Genomic DNA, 24572 nt, shown 5'->3' with positions numbered 1-24572 from the left:
CATTCCCTTGGCATAAACACCCATTTAATGAAGAACAAACAGTAGACTCATTCATTTAATGCTAAGAGTCTCAAAATCAAGATTGGTATATTCACTAATGATTTCCAGTGTGGTCACGGTTCTTCTACTTTTGCCTCCTTTTCAACCTCATTTAATGGAACAGCATCATCCATTTTTAATATTATAAATGGAATGTCCATAGAAATGATGTCATTTTAAAAGCAGAAGAGAAGGCAATGTGTCCCTACCATCAGGGCTGTGACAATATGATATATTTATAATTTGCTTAGTTTGCTTGTAGTTTATTCCTTGCTATTCCAGCATTAATTCTTCTTGTCTCTTTAAGTCACAGAACCTTGATTTTCTTTGGATATCAACTTAGTGCCAAAAATGAATCAAGGCCCCCTTAACTCCTGTGCAAGGGTAGGCAGGAGGCCAGATGTTCTCTTCCTGGTATTTAAATCTTAAGCAGAAGGACCTTCAGATTAAAAGAAGTTCAAGTTCACTCATCTAACAGAAGGGCCCTATGAAGCAGCAGTCCCAAACTTTTTGGAATCCAGGATTGGTGCTCCTATGAGAATCTAGTGCCTGATGATCTGAGTTGGAGCTGAGGGAGTGATGCTAGCGCTGGGAAGTGGCTGCGAATACAGACGAAGCTTCACTGGCTTGCGGGCTGCTCACCTCCTGCTGTGCAGCCCGGTTCCATGGGGGTCAGCCGCCCATGGCCCAGGAGTTAGGAACCCCTGCTATAAAGAACAGTTCCACTACCTGAATTTTCAGAGTGACTGTGGTCAATTTTAAAGTTTGTATCTTCATATTTTTGTCCAACCCTCTGAACTACTCCTTATCCTTCCAATGAGCAGCTACTTTGCTTAGGTGTATCAGAGTCTGTTTTATTTGCTTGTACCTAAAAGTGAAGACCAAATGTGATAACAGCACAAGGCTCGAAAATCCCTTTACATCCCTGAGTGCTATCCTTCGTAAGTAAATGGTTAGAAATTAATCCTCCCCAATTCTTAAAAGAAAAATATAGGTTGTCTCTACAGAAAAACTGCTACATATCTCTAAAAGCTTGACTTACAACTCCAGGCTTCTGCACTTCAGATCCACGTGTTTCTACACTGATATTTTTAATGAGTTAATCCTAGAGGTTGTCTTATGCACATAAAGAAATGTAAAAATTTGAACCACTCTACAACTGCTTCTAAACTACATTTTTTAAATCTTTAAGTAAAGAATTTAGTATTTTAAGAATTAAGAAGACATAACAAATGACCAACAGGTAATGAATGAAAAGGTTCTCAACATCACTAGTCATCAGGAAAATGCAAATCAAAACCACAATGAGATATCACCTCACACCTGGTAGAATGGCTGTCATCAAAAAGACAAGAGAGAACAAGTGTTGGCAAGGATGCGGAGAAAAAGGAACAACAGTTGGTCGGAATGTTAATAATTACAGCCACTATGGAAAAGTGTGGAGGTTCCTCAAAAATTCAAAATTGACCTACCATATGATCCAGTAATTCCGCTTTTGGGTATTCTTCTGAAGGAAAAGAAATTGCTAAGTCAATGAAACATGTGTACTCCATATTCACTGCAGCATTATTTACAATAACCAAGGTATGGGAGGAACCTAAATGTCCTTTTGAAATAAGGAAGTCTTGCCATTTGTGACAACGTGGATGGAACTTGAGGACATTATGCTAAATGAAGTAAACCAGACAGAGGAAGATAATATTGTATGATCTCACTTACATGTGGAATCTACAAACAAACAGAACGAAACTCCTAACTCATAGATACAGAGTACAGAAGGGTGGTTGCCTGAAGTAAGGGATAGGGGATGGGCAAAATGGGTGAAGGGGCTCGAAAGGTACAAACTTCCAGTTATATAGTAAATAAGTTATGAGTAATATATAGTATGGTGGTGATAGTTAATCATACTGTATTATATATTTGAAAGTTGATGAAAGAGTAGAATTTACAAGCTCTCATCGCAAGAAAGAAAATGTAGCTGTGTGGTGATGGATGTTAACTAGACTTATTATGGCGACAATATATATAAATATTGAATCATTTTGTTGCATACCTGAAACTAGTACAATGTTATATGTTAATTATATCTTAAAAAGGTGGTGGTGGGGGGTGAGGGTTAAGTACCCTGATCTAAAACCACATGAGAAATAAGCGAGAGAAAAGGTACTTAGTAGAATTAACTTTGTTCCTAGAACTCAGGCAGCTTTAGTCTTTATCACTTGTATATTACTTATAGCATTTTGCAGAGAGACGCAAAAGTAAGCCTTTTGCCTAAATGGCCCTCATCTTTGCTCTTCTGCCTCTGTCAATTCTGGATTATAATTATAGGGAAATTAAAAGTGGCATTGGTGGAAGTTTATTCCCTTGGAACAGATGGAGCCAATTCTTTCTTACTTATGGATCATATATTGGGGTAGCATTATCAAAAAATAAGAAGAAGCCAGATATGAAGACCAGGGAAGAATATTTAGGTGGGGGGTGGGGGAATAGAATTCTATGCACATAAATTTCTATTGTTTTCCTTTACTACACACCTCTTTTCCCAACTTTCAATTTCATGCCCTTATAAGAAAATTTTTTCTAGTTCATCTCTATAGAAAAAAAAATATTTAAAAGCTCAAATCATTCTTTACACATTGTCATTTATCAATGTTCTAAAGGGCTTTTAAAGCATCTATTTTAAAAAAAAAAAAAAAGAATAGCTTTCATTGGTAAATAAAGAAGTCCATAATGGTATTTGACAATAACAATTTATATTTTACTTACTTAGCTGCACATTTGATTACCCATATCCAAACATAAAATTGGTATTTCTCTTACCACGTTTTAAAAGTCTTAAAACAGGACATAAAGTAATAAATGAGAAATAAACTGCTTTTCTGTAAAAGAATGTTAAGAACATTCAAAGGAAGAAGTAAGAAATAATAGAGTAGGAAAACAATGGTTGTTTTCTGTTTGCATTTGGGTATAAGCAAGAGATTCTTGTTTTATTTATTTTACCTTTATAAGATATTTCAGAAAACAGTATGTAATGTTTAAAGCTTGTGATATGCATGGTTTAAATAATGATTACACAAGCAGCTACCACTCAGAACCCAGGTGAAGGAAGACAGCCTTACAGGTATTTTGAAGACCCCTGGATGGTCCTTCCCAAACAGAGCCCCTCCACACCCCTGAGCTGTAACTGCTGTACTAGATTTCATTTAATCATTATTTGATTTTTCTTAGACTTTCTGCAATTGGACATGTCCCTAGTCAGAAAGCTTGGTCCTGCATGTAAAGTTTAGACATAGGGACACTTATGCTGAAATTAGTTTAAACAAAAGAGAGAATCCATTATATTACAGTGGAATCTTATGGAAAACTAGGAACAAAGAAGCTAGGAATCTTCTCTCTCCCTCTCTCATTGCTCATTTTCTTTGCAATGAATTTGATGTGTCTCCCTCATTGTAACCACTTCTTGTTTTTTCAGTTAGTTTATATGGCAGTCAATAGCTACTGAGTTTATATTACATATTCAGCCAATCCGAAAGACACCGAGTTTATTTTTTTCAATCCCAATTGTAAATCCTGCTGGAAACAACTAATTTGACTGCTTTGGTTTACATATCCACCACTCAACCAGTCAGCTGTGGTTAGAGTGGGGGTCATATTTAACAAACATAGCAGCTTCTTCTAACCCACGCAGGTGGAGAGAGCAATTACCTACTCCCAAACAGGAAGCAGTCCTCAATAAGTTAGAGGGACTGAGAAGACCAGGAATATACATCCATCCTGTACTCTTCTTTAAATATTAATATTGTCAGATCTTTAAGCATCAACTCAAAAAAGAATCACACGGGAAGGCGGTATAGTAAACAGCCCACTGCTCTTAAGTTGAAAGACCTGGTTTTTGGTATTTAGTTAACTTTAGTTAACTAGCCGGGGAAATTCAGAGGATTCACTCTACAACAAAAGGGTTAAAGCAGATAGTATTATTCTTTGTTGTTGTTGTTGCTTTAAAATGTTATAACCCAGTCCTATCAATGATGGGATAAATTCCATAATATGTTGATGGATATAAATAAAATATTTTTCCCTTGGCTTCTTTGCTCTCTCTCTTGGCTTCGTAATGTGTGTGTGTGTGTGTGTGTGTGTGTGTGTGTGTGTGTGTGTGTGTGTGTTTTCTAAATTCCTTATCTAATGCTGCAGTTAAATTATTCTACAGTGAATGAGTAGGTCCAAACATAAATCTCTTGTGTAAAGACCCCATAAATTAGAATTTATATTTTCTCCAAATTTAAAGAAAAATAGATATCAAAGCTGACTGCCATATTATGAAACTCTTACCTTACCTGATATACCCCATGCCTCCAAAAGGAAACAGTTTTCTTCCCTCATTTGACCTAACATTCTTTGTGAGTGGTCGTTCCCTGGGTGACAGCCTCTGGCAAACTTTGACGGTACCGTCACCAATTAAAGTGCCTCTTCTTTCTGACAGTCACTACCCATTTTATCCTAGGTGTACGATGTGGCCTCTTTCTGTCATAAATCTCCTCTCCTGGATGTCCGTTTGAAGAAACAGACATCGCTGCTCAATTTCTCTCATACCAAGGGAAGTTTCAGCCCACTAAAATGTCATCTGCGTGGTACTAATTACTCTTCCCTAAACAGTCCTTATACTGGAAAGGCACTAACTATTCACAGGCCCATGAAGCAAAGTAGATAAGTTTGCAAATGATACAGACAATTAATTTATTAATGCAAAAAGAATAAAATAGTTTGTTAACAACTGTACCCCAGTAATGTAAGCCAGATTCAGACGCAAAAAAGAATTTAAGATATTTAAGGCTTTTCTTTCTTAGCAACTACCAGAGATACCAGGTGTTAGGCTAAGTTGTTTAAATAAAGTATCTCATTTAATCCTGTAATAAAGTCTCCATTTCTAAAATGAGAAAAAGGAACCTTGGGAAAATGACATATCCCAAAGTTACACAGAAAAAAAAATAACTATCGTGTAAGTTTCACAAGGTCATGGAATACTCACAGAAGACAAGCAAATAAAGTAAATAAATAAATAAATGAGGTGCATCACTTGCATGTGACACAAGAAATGTTCTTTGCCTCTACAATCAATAGTACACTCTCTCCAAGCAATTTTCAAGCATAGAATACAGTATTATTAACTACAGCACAATCTTAAATGTTCTCACTACACACATAAAAAAATGATAATTATGTGACATGATGGCAGTGTTAGCTAACCTATGGTACTAATCATTTCGTAATATGTAATTGCCTTAAATCAACATGTTGCACCCCTTAAACTTATATGGTGTTATATATCAATTATATCTCAATAAATCTGGGGATAAAAAGAGCACACTCTCTTTCTTGAAAATCCCCATCCTCTAGACCAATCTTTCATTTTTGATAAGTACATATTAATATTTCTCCATTGTAGAAAAAGCAACAATGTGAAAGAAATGATTACTGGTTATTAACACAGCTTTGGAGTCAGGGCAAGTATGGAGAAGGCTAGAAAGTATAGCAAACTGTAAAGGGAATGTCTAAACTAAACAGAGGAACCATAGTAACTTTCCAGTTCATAGTTCTCCTGTGAATGCATGCAGATACAGTGTGGATAGACCTCAATTTTCAAGGGAAGATGCAAGTATGGATTTTTACATGAAACCCTCCAATTTTTAAATGTTAGCCCAAACATTTTTAAAATGTAATGCATAATAGGCCAAATAAAATATATCTGTGGACCATTATTTTTCAAAGATGTAGTAAATAAAAATGGAGACTGGATTGTGCACACCTGGGTTTGAAACCTAGCAATGCCACACTATAACTGTGGATTTGGCTTCTCTACCCCTTCGTTTCCTCATTTGTAAAATGGAGGTAAAAATAGCATCTGTAATAGGATCATTAAGAAGATTACATGAGATAATAAACTTCCAGCGCTTGGCGCACAGTAAATGATCAACAGACTAAGATTTATGCTAAATAAATGAGTCAGGATTTAAACCAGGGTTTTCCTTACTCGAAAGCTCATGCTTTTTCCATTACATTACCATTCTCTCTAACAAGCTGAGGATTCTTAATAGTGTTTTAGGGATCTCTTCTAGTTTTTCTCCATAATTGTGATAATATCATGAACTTCTCTTAGCTAGCATACTCAGAAAGCTAAACATTGGCTTCGGTGACCAATGAAAGAAATCTTGACTCAAACTGGCTTAAAAGATTAAGGGACTGTAACTAGTTCACATTAAAAAGTTTAGGCTCCATTGTGCTGCAAAAGCTTGTGTGTTTTTTCCACTTCTCACTCTGCCTTTTGAAATAATTACATATTCTTTAAACTGGCTTATTTCATTATACCAACATGGTTGCCAATATCTCATTCACATCTAGCAGGAAAAGAGATCACTTTCACTCCAGAATTCTCAACAAAACCCTGAATTTTACTCTTATGGGAGTAGAACGGCAAGCCTTGAGCCAAAGTGTATGGCCAATGAAATGAATTGCTCTCATTGTCTTACCCTGGGTTTTTGGCTCCACCACTGGAAGCCCAAATAGAAATTAGCAATGGTTTAGAAAAGGGATTGAGAAGAGGGTTATCAAAGAAGGTATCAACAAATGTCCACTACCCTGGTTTAAAATAGTTTGTCTGGAGAGTTGAAGAGTAACACAAGCAGTAACTTTTATTACTAGGTGGTATTGAGAAAGCTATAGACTGCATCGGTCATGGTAAGTGATAATTTTTCATTAAATAATGCCACTCTTTAATAAAAAGCAAAGGGTTAGTTAGTATCATGAACTCTTAAAACTTAAAAACCAGAAGAAATCTTATAAATGTCTAATCACTATGTTGTACACCTGAAACTAATATCATATTCTACATCAACTGTAATTGAAAAATAAATAAAAGAAAAAAGAAAAAAATTTAAAAAGCTGGAAGAAATCTTAACAAGCAGCTGATACACATATATTTGATAGATTTTAAAAACGGCTCTTAAAAAGCATAAATAATATGCTTACCATCAAACTTAAAAGTTAATATAACTGGAATCCATATTTCTCTATTCATGTTTCTATTTTCCTCAAACAAATGTACCAGACAAATCTCAAACTTCCTTTTAGAGAAAATTCGGACTGAGAAAACAGAGCAATTTTTAAATCAGACCTACATTCCCTAAGTACTTCAAAGAGAAGAAAATTGGTGGATGTCTGTTTGGGGGAAAAGTAGATAATAATCTCTAAATCTGCCTGAACACATGCTATAATCCTACATAGTTACTTCATTTTGTTTGATATTTTCAAATTCTTCAAACTAGAATAGAGAGAAGATAAAGAAGAGGAAACGGAAAAAGTATGGAAAAGGAGAAAAGGGAATGGAGGGGAAAGAAGTACCTTAATTGCTAGACCTTGTATTTTGTCAAAGCCAAGTCTTTTTTGAAGTTTCCAGATTAAAATATATATATTTTAATATCCTCTGATTCTATCCCTGTCTACTTTAACAGCAGAATATTGTCAACAAAAATGTAAGCTATGCAATACAAGAAGACAGGCTTCACTTGATAGGAAAGTGAAATTTATTAGACTCTATATCTTTATAGTTTTTTGTTTGTTTTGAGATAACAATAGTAATGTAATAAACTTACGCCATGTACTCCTAACTTGGAAGTTAAAACACTGTGTTTTAATGAGATTTTAATAACTTTTAATAACTTTCAATGAGATTCCAACATTTAAAAATTAAATAATCTGGGCAAATCCAAATCAAGAGGAAAAGAAAAATGAGCAAAGATTTCATGACTTTTACCAAAATACACATTTCACAGTCTCACTAGTCTCCCTGATACTTTTCTCACACATATACAAAAAGGTATGCTTTATACCTTGGCCTTTTTAAATAAAATAATGGTTCTAATATACGATCTGGATTCAACTGCTATGTCGAGCAACAAAAACAAGTTGAAAGTAGTCAGTATTTGTGTTTAAATTAAAAATTGAAGATTAGATTAGTAGCCTTCTTGCGCTGCATCACTGTCATTGTGTGTCCCTAGTTCACTAAAAAACAAAGATTTGAAGAATATATAAGTATATATGTGGCTGCACAGTATATATAATCTTAACTACTTTTACCACTAGTTCATCCAGTTTGTTGAATGTTATACATCACTGTATCACAGTACCCGTCTCTTAGGGGAAAAATACTTGAAGCACCGGAAAAATTATTTATTTAACAGACAGTACCAGATTTTTTTTTTTTTTGCTGGGTGGGGGGGGACCACTTTTGTGGAGCAAAATGCATTGATAAGAACATGAATTAGGGGAAACTACAAGTGGTTATAGGTTGGCAAAAGCAAAGATGACAAAAAAAAAATAGCTAAAATTCCCTGCACTGAAAATAAAGCACTAAAAACAATAAAGTATTCTCTTTTGCTTTCCTCAGTTACTTGTTGTATGGAGAATCAAAAGTAGGGAAAGTGAGAGAACAAAGAAGAGAAAATGCGGGGCAAAGAGGGCTATGAAACCATCCAGGGAGCCTGGAGCTCCCCTTACCGAAATAACACGGGGCTTCTGGAAACAGGAAAATGTTTTCACAGTAAATTTTAAGTTATATATGTTTCTTTAGTGTGAAACTCTCCCCATATTCCAAAATTCAGGAAAATCTAGACACTCAAATCCCTTGAATAAGTGATTTGGTGAAAAGTAAGGGGGAAAGGCTAAATTCTGCTTCTGGGTCCATGTGGTGCGAAACGGAGACAGAGGCAAAAAGGACAGAGAGTCCCCAAACTGAACTTATTTATTAGAGAGGTAGCCTCACTCAGCTCAGGGGCCTAAGATAGTATCTGACACATACACAGTGCTCAATAAATATTTGTTGGTGGAAGGAAGGGAAGGGGAGGGGAGGGGAGGGGAGGGGAGGGGAGGGGAGGGGAGGGGAGGGGAGGGGAGGGGAGGAGAGGAGAGGAGAGGAGAGGAGAGGAGAGGAGAGGAGAGGAGAGGAGAGGAGAGGAGAAGAGAGGAGAGGAGAGGAGAGGAAAGGAAAGACCTCAAAGGGAGCAGTGATTTTGAGATAGTAAGCCCCCTTGGAGCCATAAAAATCCCAGAGAGGTGGTCATATTGCCATTGGAATATGAAATGAAGTTTCAAGCAATTTTATCAACATTTTATAGGTCGATAAAATACAGATTAACATTTATTTACATGTAGGTTCACATCTAAGACTTTTTAAAACAAAGTCTCAAGGATAAATACTACTACAAAGAGTTTTGTTTTTTTAATCTTATAGTATCTTCTTTTGCTTGCCCTGAATTACCTGTCGTACACACAATTAAAAGGCATTTTTTAAAGTCACTACTCAGAATAAATGTCAGGAATATAATCTACAACCATTGGAAGAAAAGCATCCAGAAATAACAGCTTTATGAACACTCTAGTTAACCCCAAATCTTTCTCAGAAATGCTTATTTCAAAGTATTAAAGGGTTAAACATAACAAATTACTTTAACACTGAGTGGCTTAAAACAGTAATACGTACATATTACATCGCAGCTTCTGTGCATTGGAATATGGGAGCTACTGTGCCCAGTGATTCCGGCTCGAAGCCTCACATGAGGTCGCAGCCACGATGCTGGCCAGGGCTATCATTTTCTGAAGGTTTGAACAGAGATAGAGGATTTGCTTCTAAGATGGTTCATTCAACAGAGCCGGCAGGTCAAGTAGCTGGCAAGCTGCTGTCCCTTGGCAGAAGGCCGCGGCTCCTCACCACGGGGACCTCTACACAGGCTGCTTCAGTGTCCTCACAACACGGCAGCCAACTTCCGCCAGAGCGAACGATTCGCAAAAAGGCAGAAGCTGTAATGTCTTCTGTGATCACGTGTGGAAGTGGCACACTATCGCTTCTACCACACTGTATCCATTAGAGAAAAGTCACTAAGTTCGGTGTATGGTTGAGAGGAGGGAAATCAGCCTCCACCTTTCGCAGGGAGGAATGTCAAACATTCGAGGGACCTATTCTTAAACCACCACAACGACTCTGAGCTAAAGATTCTTAAGTATTCAGTTAAAAAGCTATATTTTAAAAAATATGTTGTACTTCAGTAATACAATTTAACAATTTGATGGCCTGCTATTTTTAATATTATTGGAATAAGTCAGTCTCAGACCTAGTCAAGAGTATTTTCGTAAAGAAGAAGGAGGAGGAGGAGGAGGAGGAAAGGAAGTATATAGTTTGCCTTGTACAGTTTCCTTACTTTGTTTCTTATTGGCTTTAACAGGGTCATGTGACATCCCTGATCCAAACACTGTGGCCAAGGGAATGCTATGTCTGGACAGACCTGATGCACATGTCCACTCCTGGAGTCCAAGACAGTGTAAACACATTAGAAACATGTGAACTGCAAGTGGAAAAGTAACGATATGTGAGAGGGATAAGAAGCATGGTTACCTAAGTAATAAGTGTACTCTGGGTAGCCAGAAAACAAATGCCCACTAATAGGCATCATTTAATTTTTTCTTTCTAGTAGATCAGTATTTTTATTAAACAACATCATTTTTTTGGCAACTTGATTTAATGATTTAATGATCTTAATACTAGTGAGAATCTCGCTCAAAATATTTTAAATATTCTACATTACGGTAGCAGCTCAAAAATAAAAGCATATCATGGAATAGAAATGCTAATTAAAATGCTCTGAGTTATTCTAAAATTAAACAGTAGCATTATTCCTACATTTCACTGGCTGTTATTTTAGCAAATTAGAAATGCATTATTTAGCAAATTAGAAGGAAACTAGTCAGTGCACAATATTCCTTTACTGGGTCACACTATAAAGAAAGTTGTTAAAATTAGATCTTAATTACAACTCCTTTAATGCCAAGTCAGCAAGGTCTGCCAGGTTGATACATTTTTATCCCATTTTTCCATCTTTATTCATTATTTCTAACACTTTTATTTAATTAAAACTTGGCTATCTCCAAATAAACTTGGAAATAGTTCTTTTTAAAACAGACATCATTGCTCTGCATTCTAACAAAGGGTAATGCTTGAATAGTCTCACGCATGCATTACCCCAAAATATGAAGGTATTTATAGACATTGCAATGAATCAAAGTGAAATTGATACCTCATTAAAATCACTTTGAAAAGTTAAGAGAGCTGCCTTTGGCCATAGAGTATGAAGATGAACTACTAGCTTATTGTATTTCCTTTTTAAAAAAATTGCTTTAAGAACACAAGTTATTTTAACCTTAATGTTCACCACAATAGGAAACAAACAATATTGTCATAATAAAAAGATTCCACTGAGGAATTGTTGCCCTTGGGTAACAGAGAATGTTATCATCGGATTTTGTAAAACAATAAATATTTGATACGTATTATAGAATCCACTACTAACATTTTAATGAACCACATTAGATCTTAAGACTCCTAGGCTTATTTGTACTTTTGATTAATCACTTATTAATTTTAATAACAAAAGGTCATGGAGATTGTTGACATCCAAGGAAGAAATTAGCATTAAATATTAGAGAACTTTCTTGAATAATGTATTGTTTGAATAGTGAGACTTGTTTTAATTAGCATTTTCTATTGAAAGTTTATTTATATTCAACAAGGGAATAATTCATGTTCAGACTGTTGGACCACCTTTCTGCAAAGTTTAGACAAACATTAGAGACCTGAAATAAGCAGAAAGGGAAAAACATAATGGTTAGCTTGTTGATGATAATGATCATACTTTACTCTGAAATTATGGGTCACGTTGTAATGTGCACCTCCCTGCCACACTTACAAACCACGTTACCCTATTTTCCCATGCGCCATCCCCTCAAAGAGCTTGTAATGTCATTGAAAAAATTAGACCGATGAACACAGAAGGACTCCAGAGTTCAGTTTAAGGCATTATATGAGCAAGTAGTGCATTTTCTATGATTAACAGTCAGAGTTTATACACTTCCAAGATTGAACATGCCTCCATATATAAATGCTATAGGCACTTTGGTTGAAGCCCTGTGAAGAACATGACTCAATTTTTTTAAAAAATGAAAGTTATTGATAGATCTTTCAAAGTTTCTCTGGGCAATATAACTAGTAACAATAAAACATATATAATTTATCAATAGTCTGACATTTAATTGTTCATATACAAATTCTAATATTAATGAGCATTTCTTCCTCAAAGCAGTTTGTATATAAGACTTACCTTCCAAAACAACTCTACATGTATCTAGATCAAGCCAGGAAAAACATGTAATCTAGTGTTATGTCTGCAACTTTTAGTAACTGGGATCTTGAAGAAAGTAAATAATTCTGATTTAACCTAACTTTTTAACATAGTTCCTATTCATCACCGGATACAGTGGAGTCAAATTTCACCTTTTGTACTATAAATAACAGTCATATTTAACAATGTATATTTAAAGTAACCAGAGAAAATAATATCATCTTAGACTGATCTATCATAACAATTCATGATTGGTATTTTCTTAAAAAATTAAATGTAACTATTAGAATTATAGTGAAATTCATACTAACACAAAACTCGATCTAACCATACTCTTATAAAAATTTATAAATTTATAATAGCTGATACTCTTAATATGAATATACCTACAAAAATCTAGAGAGATTAAGATGTTCAACTTATCTGATCTTAAATAAAAACCAGAGCTGGAAAGTAGTTAAAGAGATACAAACTGTTTTATTCAGGACTATTGCAATAGGGGAAAAGACATTCAGTATCAAACTGGGCTTGATTCTGAACACAGCATGGGCAAGTGGAAACCTGTAGCCAAGAAGCAGGGTGGAGGGCTGTAGATGAAAAAATACTAAGAGGAAACAGCAGGGGTAAGAACGATTCTGGCTAAACCTACCTAAAAGAATGCTTTGCTGGAGACAGGTCAGGGTGATCAGACATCAGGTGGGGGATGATGGAAGATAAGGAACAGATTAGATATAGAAGGTGATCAGATATCAAAGACAGGGGACTCCTGCTACACTTCCTTGATAGGATTCTTGCTAAAACTAGACTTTATAAGGAAGTACACAGGTGGACCCTGGAGAACGTTCAGGAGCCTGACCAAAGATTTGTCAAGCGAAAACTCTGTCACTGAAAACACCGATGATTTTAAGATATACACTGAGGTGATGTCCAGTCACTACATGATAATTTTCACAATCTGCATCTAGTTTCAAAAAGGTTTAAATGTGAACACACGTATCGGTAGGATTTAAAAGAAGAAACAATTTTGTCCATATTTATGAGCCCATGGAAGGTCATTCTAAACATGTTTTTAAAGTCTAAAATTATAAAGAAAGAAGCTGATAAATTTGAAATCATAAAATTTTAGAAGTTTGAGTAACAAAATTCTGTTAGCGATGATGTTTATAAAAGATACATTGGCCTCAGCACGAGCCCCTGAACTCAAGGAGCCAGGCTCCACCTTAGAATTCTCTGCACGTGCTGTTTCCTTCTCCTCGGGTCTCTACAAGCTCCCTCCGCCCCCTACACACACGCTTCCTTCAGGTCTCAAACGTCACATCCTCAGTGGGGCCTTGCCTGACCACTCTACATAAAATATATAACACAGTCCCCAAAAGAAAGAAATCTTCTTATTCCTCTTACCCTGCTTTGTTTTTACCCAGACCATTAATGGTTGTAAGACATATTTTGTATGTAGTTATTTATTTCGTCTCCATTCTCACTCAAAATGAAAGTATAATCCATGAGGATGAGGATTTTATTTGTCATTGCCATACCCCCAATAACTAGAAAGTGTCTGCTCCAAAGTATGTGCTCAATAGAATTTCATTAAATAAATTAAGAAAAAAAAATAGATTCTCAATTTTTTTTTCTAGATGCTGCCATTCTGATTACCTTCCCCAAATGTTACAGCAATCATCACTACTCGGCAATATGTAAAAATGACTGGAACTGCTTCTCCAGATTTTCACCAACACTAGAAATTATCCATCTATTTAGTTGGTTAGTTAGTTACTTAGTTATCATCAAAAGGATACATGTACTTTTATCAAATAAATAATCAAATTCTAATTTATAAACAAAAATATTTATTTCTGTTGATACATTCCTTTCTAACACAGTATACAGAATACAAACAGAAGCAATGCAGGTAAAGTTTCAGAATATTCTCAATAGCTCATACTCAAACTTTTTAGTTCTAGTTACTAAAATGCAAATAATATTCATCTTCAAAGGAACCTGTCTATGGCAGTAATCTCTCCATTTCAAGAAAGCATCTTTCATCCAGCACCATCCTTCTGTGAAAGAAGCCGTTTCTCTGGCAGTTCTGAAGGAAAGATTGAGGAAAATGAAAGGATCACTCATTATAACTGCCCTCCTGGAGTCCTTTTAAGAATATGCTTCCACGACAGATAAAGAGAACTGAGAGGCTACGAGGTACTCAGCTAAGATTTGCAGAAGGCTCTGGCATAGATCCACATGAAAGATAAATACAAGTGTGCAAGGGAAGGATGGATGTGACAGGGATGGAGACATCCTTCATGTGACATGGAAGACCCCAAGGAGCAGTGATTCTGGGAATGCAAACTCAGCCTGTTGAACAGTCCTTGAGAATGACATTTTAAAAGAACGTCAAGCAGTTGAAAGACCTATGGAGAAACTGGCTTAGAATACAAAACTAGACAGTCTGTATGCTGAAGAATTACAAGATACAAATTATTTTTAAAATTTCTCAGTGTTCAGAGTTCATTGCCATTCTCAATGTAGAAATTACCAAGACAGGCTACTCTTTGTATAGTTCTAAGTTAACAAAAGTAGTAGCATAAACCAAAATTAACACAATATTCTGTCATGTTTTTCTTTTAAAGTTATTCTTTTCTTGCATATTTAGTAGGATTTTAAAAAGTAAAATAGATGACTTTCCAAATCGCAAACTACAGAAGTCCTCCAAAACCCCAAAATATTCGTGCCTACTTCAGAAATTAGCCAAATTCCCCATTTGGTAGATAGAACTTAAGTCGGAGGTAAAGCCAGTAAAAAGATAAAACACTGCCAGATTTACAGAAGAGTTGGATCATTTCAGTGATGTTGCTAACAGATGGAAAATGCAGAGCAATGGAAAGTAATGCCAAAATAATTACTTCTTGAGCCAGGAGCCAAGCTAGAGATGTGTTCTCTGAGAAATAATCATTCTGCTCACTGCTCAGGAAAAAAACATATATGCACAAATATTAGGAGAGAAATAATCAAATCTATAGAAATGAAGAGCACTAAGGGTAAAAATATTCTGGCAGAGGGAAAGGAAAAGTGAAAAGAATATTTCAGATATGCCAAGTAAGAATGAAATTCTATTAAAGTAATTCAAAAGCAACAGTCCCCACCTTTTTAAAGCAGTATGTGGCAGGCTTTGTGCCATGTCCTTTAACAAATATATTCTCATTCAACCCACAGCAATGCTTTGGGCTTGATTTTATTATTACATTTGACAGAAGAGGAAACTGAGGGACAAAAAAACTTAAATAATCTTCCCAAAGTCACACAACTTCTAAGTGGAAGAGCCAAGATTCATGACTAGCCATTCTAATTCCAGAGAACCTACTCTTGGACATGACGCTATGCATCAAATTAAATGTCACATTTAAGCACCCAAAACACAGCTTAAGTTTCTGAGAAAGACAATCCAACTATGTAAGCCTGGTACACTATGACAGTGTTACTTTGTTCACTTGAGACTCAAAGACTCATTGATTCAAATATTTAATTAGCACTTATTATATCACAAACATCATACTAGGCACTGGAAACATGACATTTTAATTCCAGCTTAGGAAGAATGCATAACCTAGCAGAGAATAAGACAGGCATATAAATAAATAATCATAACTCAATGCAGGAAATGACATCCTAGGACATACACTGAAAGTACAAAAAACTGCAAACTTACCTTAGAATTCTCATCTCAGGAAGGGTGGGAAGATGGGAAGGAAGATGGGATAAGAAATAACGGCTGAAAACTTTTAAAACCTGAAGAGAGATTTGGATATCCACATTCACAAAGCTAGTAAGTCACCCTAAATTTTCAATTCAAAATGATCTTCTCTAAGACAGTCTAAAATCAAAGATAAAGAGAATTTTAAAATCAGCAGGTAAAACAAGTTTCTCTCATACAAAAGAACCCCCATAAGGTTTCTAGTGGATTTCTCAGCAAAGATGTCACAGACTGAGAGAGAATGGAATGATATATTCAAAGAGGTAGAAGAAAAAAATGCCAATCAAGAATATTTTTGCCCAGTAAAGTTGTCCTTCAGAAATGAAGGCAATATAAAGACTTTCCCAAACGAACAAAAGCTGAAGGAATTCATTACCATAAGATTTGCCTTATAAGAAATATTAAAAAAAATTATTCAAGCCGAAACGAAGGTATGCTAACTAGTAACATCAAAACATATGAAAATAAACAACAGACTGGTAAAGTCAAGTATATAGTCAAATTCAGAATACCCTAATACTATAATGTGGTTATGTATTATCCACTTAACTATAGTATAAAGGTTAAAGAGCAAAGGTAATAAAAATAGCTAAACCATAAAATTTGTCAATGGATACACGATATAAAAATATGTAAATTGTGACATCAAAAACATAGAACGTGGAGGAGAGAATGAAATATAGAGTTTTTATGTGCAGTTGAAGTTGTCGTTATCAGGTTAAAACAGACTGTTATATTTGCAAGATATTTCAAGTAAGCCTCGGGGAAACCACAAAATGAAATCTCTAGTAGATACACACGAGATAAAGAAAAATAAATCAAAGTATATCACTATAGAAAATCATCAGTTCATAAAGGAGGACAGCAAAAGAGGAAGAAAGGAACAAAGGAACTACAAAACAGCAAGGAAACAAGTAACAATATGGCGATAGCAAGTCCTTCCCTATGAATAATTACTTTAAATGTAAATAGAGTAAATGCTCCAATCAAAAGACACAGAGTAACTGAATGCAAAAGAAAAACAATACCCAGTGATACGCTGCCCACAAGAGACTCACTTCAGCTTCAAGGGCACACAGAGGCCTAAAGCGAAGGCATGGGGAAAAATATCCCACACAAATGAAAACCGAAAGAAAATCTCAGACAAAATAAATAGACTAAGACAGAGATGGTGACAAGAGACAAAGACGGTCATTATATAATAATAAAGAGATCCGTTCATAAGAGGATATAACACTGATGATAAATATAAATCCTAAAGACCCCAAAAAGCCAAAGCAATCCTGAGAAAGTGCAGAGTTGGAGGCGTCACACTTCCAGATTTCAAACTATATTACAAAGCTATAATAATCAAAAGAGTATAACGCGGGCATAAAGACAGACACACAGACCGATAAACAGATCTGAGAGCCCAGAAATAAACCTGTGCAGGTTTCTCATTCTTGGAAAAGCAGCTAAAAGACAAGCAAGAGAACAAGACAAATATGCCATAATGGATTAGAATTGCAGCCATCAGTATAAACTCATGTTTAGCTTAATATAGATACAGATGGAAATGTACAGAAATATTTATGGATATGAGCATATGCACAGATTAGCAAACACACATATAGTTCCTTGTTCTGCCAGATATGAAGGCCTAAAAGAAACAACCTACCTGTAGCAACGAGTACAGATAAAGCCCACATCTTGGTTTCTAATACCATTCTCAATAAAAAGAACCAAGGCTCCTTGAAGAATTATCTGATTCTTGGGCTAGGTCCCTAAGTATACAAAATGAATATGAAAAATATTCTATGCAAATATATGTAAAAAAAAATTGGTTAGTGTATGTCAAAATGCAACAGGAGACCGACCACAAGAGCTCCTGAAAGGCCAAAGCTGTAAAAATCTGAGAACAACTAATAAAGCCATAGTGGATTACAGCCCAAAATAGAAAATAAAGATCCATAAATCCATACTAATTTAAATAACAGATTAGATAAACACATGAGGACGAATACAGAAATATCTCATGTAGGAAAATTCCAAATATTTTACGAAGATACTCCACCCTCAAGGAGGTGAAACATAACTCCCTGAACCTAAAGTATAGATTATGCATAAAGGTGAAAGGGAGCAGAATACACGACCCCAAAATATGCCCCTTTGAAATATGGATTACTTGGAGCTGGAGAGAATCAAGGCCCAACAGACTCAGAGAGAGCTGTTTACCTTCTTTTTAACGGCTTAAAAGAATTTGGATAGAAGTCCTATACAAGAAGAAAACAGCAAAGATAACTTTTTATAAGAAAAACTTATCTGCATGGCATGACAAACATAAACATTTGCTCTTATATCTCTGTGAATTGTCTCCCCACACCCCCAGCTTTGAAGATCCAGACCCCTACTCTCTTCTTCTTATCTCAGAATGTCACATAAGTCTCAATTACCTGTCTTTGGGGCTCCCTTACATACAAATTTTTTCTCCTGTTAACCTATCTTATGTCAATTTAATTATTAGGCCAACCAAAGAACCTAGAGGAGAAGAAGGGAAAAGTTTTCTCCCCTACTGTGGCTTCCTTCTAAATAGTCAAGTTTTATAAAGGGGCTGGCGAGAAGAATAACTTTACAGAGGAAAAACCTGACAAACACAGCGTCAGACAGGCACTCAGGTTCACATCAATAGTGATAGCTCACATTGATGGCACGTCCCCTTGATATGACATGATGACAATGGCACTGTAGCTCGGTGGTCTTCCTCCCAGATGTGCACAACACCAGGCTAATCATGAGGAAATCACAAAATAACTCTGGCCTGAAGAACATTCTACACAATCTATGAAAAGTACTCCCCAAAACTGTAAAGGTCATCACAAATCAGGAAAGTCTGAGAATCTGTCACGGTCAAGAGGAGCCTCAAAAGAAAACATGATGAATAAATGTAATGTGGTATCCAGGATGGGATCCTGGAACAGAAAAAGGCCACTAGACAAAAACTAAGCAAATCTGAGTAAAATCTGGACTTTCGTTGATAAGCATATATCCATGTGGGTTCATCAACTGGATTAAATATATCATACTATAATGTAAGATACTAATAATAGAGGAAACCAGGTATGGAGTGTGAAGGAATTACTCTGTACTCTCTTCATGACTTTTGTGTAAATCTGAAACTATTCTAGATTTTAAAAGTGTATTAAAAATAAATATCTATCATAAGAAATAAAAAAGAATTTAAAGAATGTAGGAAAAAACTGAATATGTTTTCATTTATGAGCCTTTTTAAAAGAAAAAAATAGCCTCCTTTTATTGTGCCTCCGAACATTAAGACGTTAAATACCTTAAAAACTTATAAATGGGAAATATGGATACTTATTCTCAGTATATATGAATAATACAAAGACAGAGCAACTGTTTAGCAAATACTGAGAGGTAGAACTTCTGAAAAAATAAACGACTCAAGAAAAGGATCGCGGGAGAAACTAATCTGACACTTCTCAAGTGGATAGAATTGGTATTATTAAAGATCATGACTGTCTCCCTGAACGACTCCCTGAATGTCTCTCTCAATTCCTAAGAAGGCTCTTTCTTATTCTTCTTACGGGAAAGCATTAAAAAAGATGGGCCTGAAATGAACTCACATGGACTAAATGGACTGTGGTCAATTTTCACAGCAACTGAACAAAATAAGATCATGGAGTCTCAGAGCTGACAAAATCACCAGGGTCAACTGCTCATTTCTTACGGGAGGAAGATGAGATCCAGAGAAATGATGTGCCTTGTCCTTTAAAATACATGTGGCTGGTGACTCATTTGACTCTAGAGCCAAGTTTCCTCTGATGCCAGGGTCATGCTTTTCCCAATGTGCAGCACCAGTGACGGTGAATGACTGCTCCCTGTGGCTTCCTGCAGCCGCTCCTTCCTCAACACACATTCTCATTTTCTCCCTCTCTCAGGATAGGCAAATGGTTTTCTATCACAATGCACTTTCTCACCGAGCAGATACAGAGGTTAAAATAGTCCTCACAGTAGCCCATCCCTACCAAGAATAAGAACCGACACCTAAGAGTAAACATCTATTCTACCCGTGAAAGACAGGGAGCTGCACTGATACAGAGCAGCTCTGGCCTAGGGTGACAAGCTAATGCTGCAACTGGACTGAACGACCTCGTACCATAACAGACTGAGAAACTTCATTAAAGTACTGTTTGCTTACTAAAATGAAACCATTTAAGAGTAACCAACAGAAAAAAAAAAAAGTGATCCATTTCTTCTGCTATATTAATTTAATTAGATGAGAATAAGCTATACCTCAAATTAATCATATCAATGGGATTTGGTTAAGATGGTTAGGTTTTCCTAGCCTATCAAATTTAAATTAAAATGGAGAAAAGCACAAAAGCAGTTTCATCTAAATAAAAGCACAGCTTTGAACTTCAAAATAATCAGATATTTAGCATACACAGCTATTTTTCCACCACAGATTCTAATGAGTTTTCTTCAGCATGAGGCAGATATGCAGCTGATAAACTTGCAAATTTAGCAATTATCTGTAAAATTCTTTTCCTTTAAATAACTTGAGAGTTGTCTTCTGGGACTAAAAATATAAGCAACAGATAGAGAAATGTTTAAAAATGAAAAATTTGCCTGACTAAAATATACTTAGAAATGTGAAAAATCTGTGCTTAAATAAGTCACCTCAAAATTGCATCATTTGACCATGAATTTCAAATGTATTAAACCTTCAAAACCTAAAAGGCGGAAGAAAAATGTCAGCAGTTGATGGCAAGCAAGACTAAACTTTATATTATGGTAATGCTTCGCAAACCGCAAAATCTGAATTTCAGAGCAGAAAGAAATCTCCACAACCACCTAATCCAAATTCCGTATTTCACACTTCTGCAACATACCCGCAGAGTCTGAAGTATCTTCCAGAAGCGACAAGGGTAGTTGGGATTAGATCCCAAAGGTGCTGCCTGCTTGCCCAATGCTCCCCACCCCATTCTGTAACGCGTCACATCTTCCGGTTTCTTCTCTTTAGTGTTAGGTAGCTGCCATCATTTATGTAACATGCAACCTGTACTCCCTTACTCTCAATCTGTTTTCTGGGTTCCACTTCACACTAAAAGTCAAGACTATTTACTTTTGGATCTTTATCTCCTCATAAAGCACAAGACTTGACTATTTGCTTTCTAGCTTAAAGCAATAGGTCTAAAACATAATAAACCTTTATTCTTTTCCTCCAACAATAGGGTGGAAATATATTTTTCGGATCCAGGATAAATAAAAGACAAACTATGAGAATGAATGCCCATTAAAGTATAATCGTTTTAAGTGGAACTCCCCATGATGACTCATCATCGTTTGTTAGTGGTTAAGAGGCGGGCACTGCAGTCAGATTTCTAGACTTCAAACCTTGCTTCTCCCACTGACAAGTTCTGTGGCAGCTTAGGTGCAATGCTCCTCTCACATCCTCACCATTTATATTTATACATAATTAATATATGTGTAACTAAGTAAAAATTTTTAAATTTTACTACACACACACACACACACACACACACACACAGAGTCCCTGGGGTGTTTCCTGATCCTCTACAGGAAATAGAAAGTCAGTGACAACTTTTCTGGCCTTCACTTTCCAAGCCCATCCAATTATTTTGTAAGCACCTAATTCCCTGTATTAAATTCCTTTCTTCTCAAAATACTTAGAATGGTATCTGCTTTTCCAACTGACCCAAGTGATATACATATAAAGTGTGCATCACAGTGCATACCACAGAGTAGACACACAATAAAGGTAACTCGTAACAATACACTAGTTATAACCATAGCAGGAGTATGGAGGCAGTAAACTAAATCCCCATGTTTTTAAACAAACCAAGAGCAGAGCACCACACAAATTAAGAGAAGTTCTGGATTATGGGAATCATAAGGGAAATGCTAATTTAGTTTTTAGAAGTAGATGCAAAAATTCAATTCAGTTATCATGCTATTTTGTAGAACTACAAATGGGTTTGTGAGTATTGTATTTTATGTCCATACGGTTTGCAGGAATGATCTCTAGGTAAGAAACCAGCAAATCAAAGTCCAAATCTCAGCCACTTTTTAACTGTGCTCTTGCACAAGTCAGCTTTCTGTGCATATTTTCAAATCTGCAAAATGAAGTAGTTAAACCAAATGCTCACTGAGGGCCTATTCGGCTATTTAATGCTGTGCTTTGAGACCTAAGTATATGGAGGGCTTTACGGTCCTTGAAGACTATTGCCTACAGTCATTTAAATATTCCCCAGAAATCAAATGTATGTGATTAATTTTCCTGAGAAAGAAAGCATTTGCATATCAAAGGGTTTTCTCTTTTTTTTCATTTTAACATAGCCTAGCTCCTGTCCCAATTACCAACAAATTTTTATTAATAAAGTAATGTGGTCTCATTTTAACCAATTTACTGTCAGGACAAAAAAGACAGATCTGGAAAGCATTCATCTATCCATTCCAACTCTATTTCAGAGAGCAATTATGCAATAGTCTTTTCAATCATCAAAAACAAACAAGCAAGCAGTTTCTAGCAACAGAAAAAAAAAAGAAAGAGAGCTACAGAGACAGAAGAAAGAGAGAGAGAGACAGAGACACAGAGAAAGACAGAGACACAGAAAGACAGAAAAAAGAGAAAGAGAGAGAGACTAAGAGAGACCATGGAGACATTTTGGAAAGTACAAAACACCAAATAAATGTAAATATAGGCAGCTTCAACCACCTAACTAGCCGACATGTAATCAGAGCATGAGCTTTGGGTCCAGGCAGACTGGACCCAACACTAGAGCTGAATGCCAGGTTTCAGTAATTACTTGCTATTTGACTATAGGGAATTTAATTTCCATGTGCCTCAGTTTCTCATTAGTAAAATGAGAAGAACAATAATCTCATAGAATTGTTGGGTAGGTGAACTGACAAAACACATGTGTATATATATGTACGGCTCTTTTCAGGGTGTTTAGTAGAATGAATGCTCAGCACCTGTTAGTTTGGGGTAGAAATCTTCCCTACAACTTGTTTCACTTTGTGAATCGTCCTTAGCTAACATGTTGCTGCCGTTAGCAGCAATTTCATTACACTAAGCACAGCTCTGTAGTGTTAAATTGATTTCAGCTTACACTGCCTTGGACATGTGAAGATATGCTCGAAGGAAAAATCAGCGCCAATCAGAAAGTAAGTTCAACTTAAGTTGAATTATAAAGGAAAAGTATGACTTTTTAAGTAGTGCTTAGGAATACTCGATTCTGACACAATTAAATCTATTTATTTTCAATAGATGCTAACCCATTCAGTCCTAAATTTATGATAAAAATGACCATGAGCCAGAACAAGACCTACATGTGTACTAGTAGTCCCATTACCATGGTCAGTCGCCAATCGCCAAGGATTTAAATATTCATGCCTATGCAAAGATAATTCTATAAATACTCCTAAATGAAAGTTCAGGGAACTTTCAGATTGGAGAACACACCCACATGTCATAAGTCTAATGCCCCCCGAATCAATAGGGACAAAAGCTCGGGACCCTTTGGGCCTTGCCCCATGTGCTTCTTAATGTAATGTTCTTTTTTTTTTTTTATCTTTTATAATAAACCAGTGATAGTAAATACAGTGTCTTCCTGAGTCCTGTGATGCATTCTAGTAAATTATTCAGTTTAAGAAGGGGATTATGGTAACCTTCATTTATAGCCAGTTGGTCATTAAGTATGGGATGCCAGGAACTTGGAATTGGCATCTAAAGTAGGGGGCAGTCTTGTGGGACTGAATGCTTAAGCTGTGGGATCTGTAGGAGCTCAAGTTAGTTTGTGTCATAATTGAACTGAATTGTAAGACATGCTGTTGGTGTCTGGAGTGTTGGAGAACTGGTTGGTGTGGGCAATAAAACCCAACACACTTAGTGTAAGAAATGTTGTGATTAGAAACAGATCAGAATCTTGTAGGCAAAACTAACACAGAGATATAGAAAGTCTCATAATGTATTTCAAACTGTTTTATGTTCTGTAAATAATAAATTCAATGAGGTCAAGGTCACGCCATTTAATTTTCTTCCATTCTTTCCTCTACTCCTAGAACACATAAAGCATCCAATTAACAGTAGTTAAAAGTTTTGAACTAAGACCTAGTTACTTACAAGGATTTTTCTTTAAATGCTTCTTCCATAGTTATCATTTAGATATTCTAATATAAATGTCACCCTTTGAAAGACAGAATATAATGTGAATAGTGCCATTGAATAGTACCCCTGGAGTGTTGTAATGTCCTGGCCCTCTCCTAGTTTAGGTTTCTCTATAAACTGATATAAGCACAAGTATTTTATTTGGGAGGTGATACCAGGGAGCGCTGTGACTGTGATGAAGTAAAAAAGTGAGAAAGGCAAAGGAGGAAAATTTAATCAAATTACCGTTTAGACAAGTGGATGTAAATCCTTCTGAGGACCTTCTGAAAGTCCCTGTGGACCACGCACTACGAATGCCATCCCTCACTGGTTGAAAGTCCCTCCAGGAACATTAACTCTCCAGCACTTCTGGCCTTCCACTTGGCTGCCA

The sequence above is a fragment of the Rousettus aegyptiacus genome, unplaced genomic scaffold, assembly GCF_014176215.1.
Source record: "Rousettus aegyptiacus isolate mRouAeg1 unplaced genomic scaffold, mRouAeg1.p scaffold_m13_p_7, whole genome shotgun sequence".
Taxonomy (NCBI): Eukaryota; Metazoa; Chordata; class Mammalia; order Chiroptera; family Pteropodidae; genus Rousettus; species Rousettus aegyptiacus.
Note: the sequence above shows the minus strand (reverse complement) of the source record.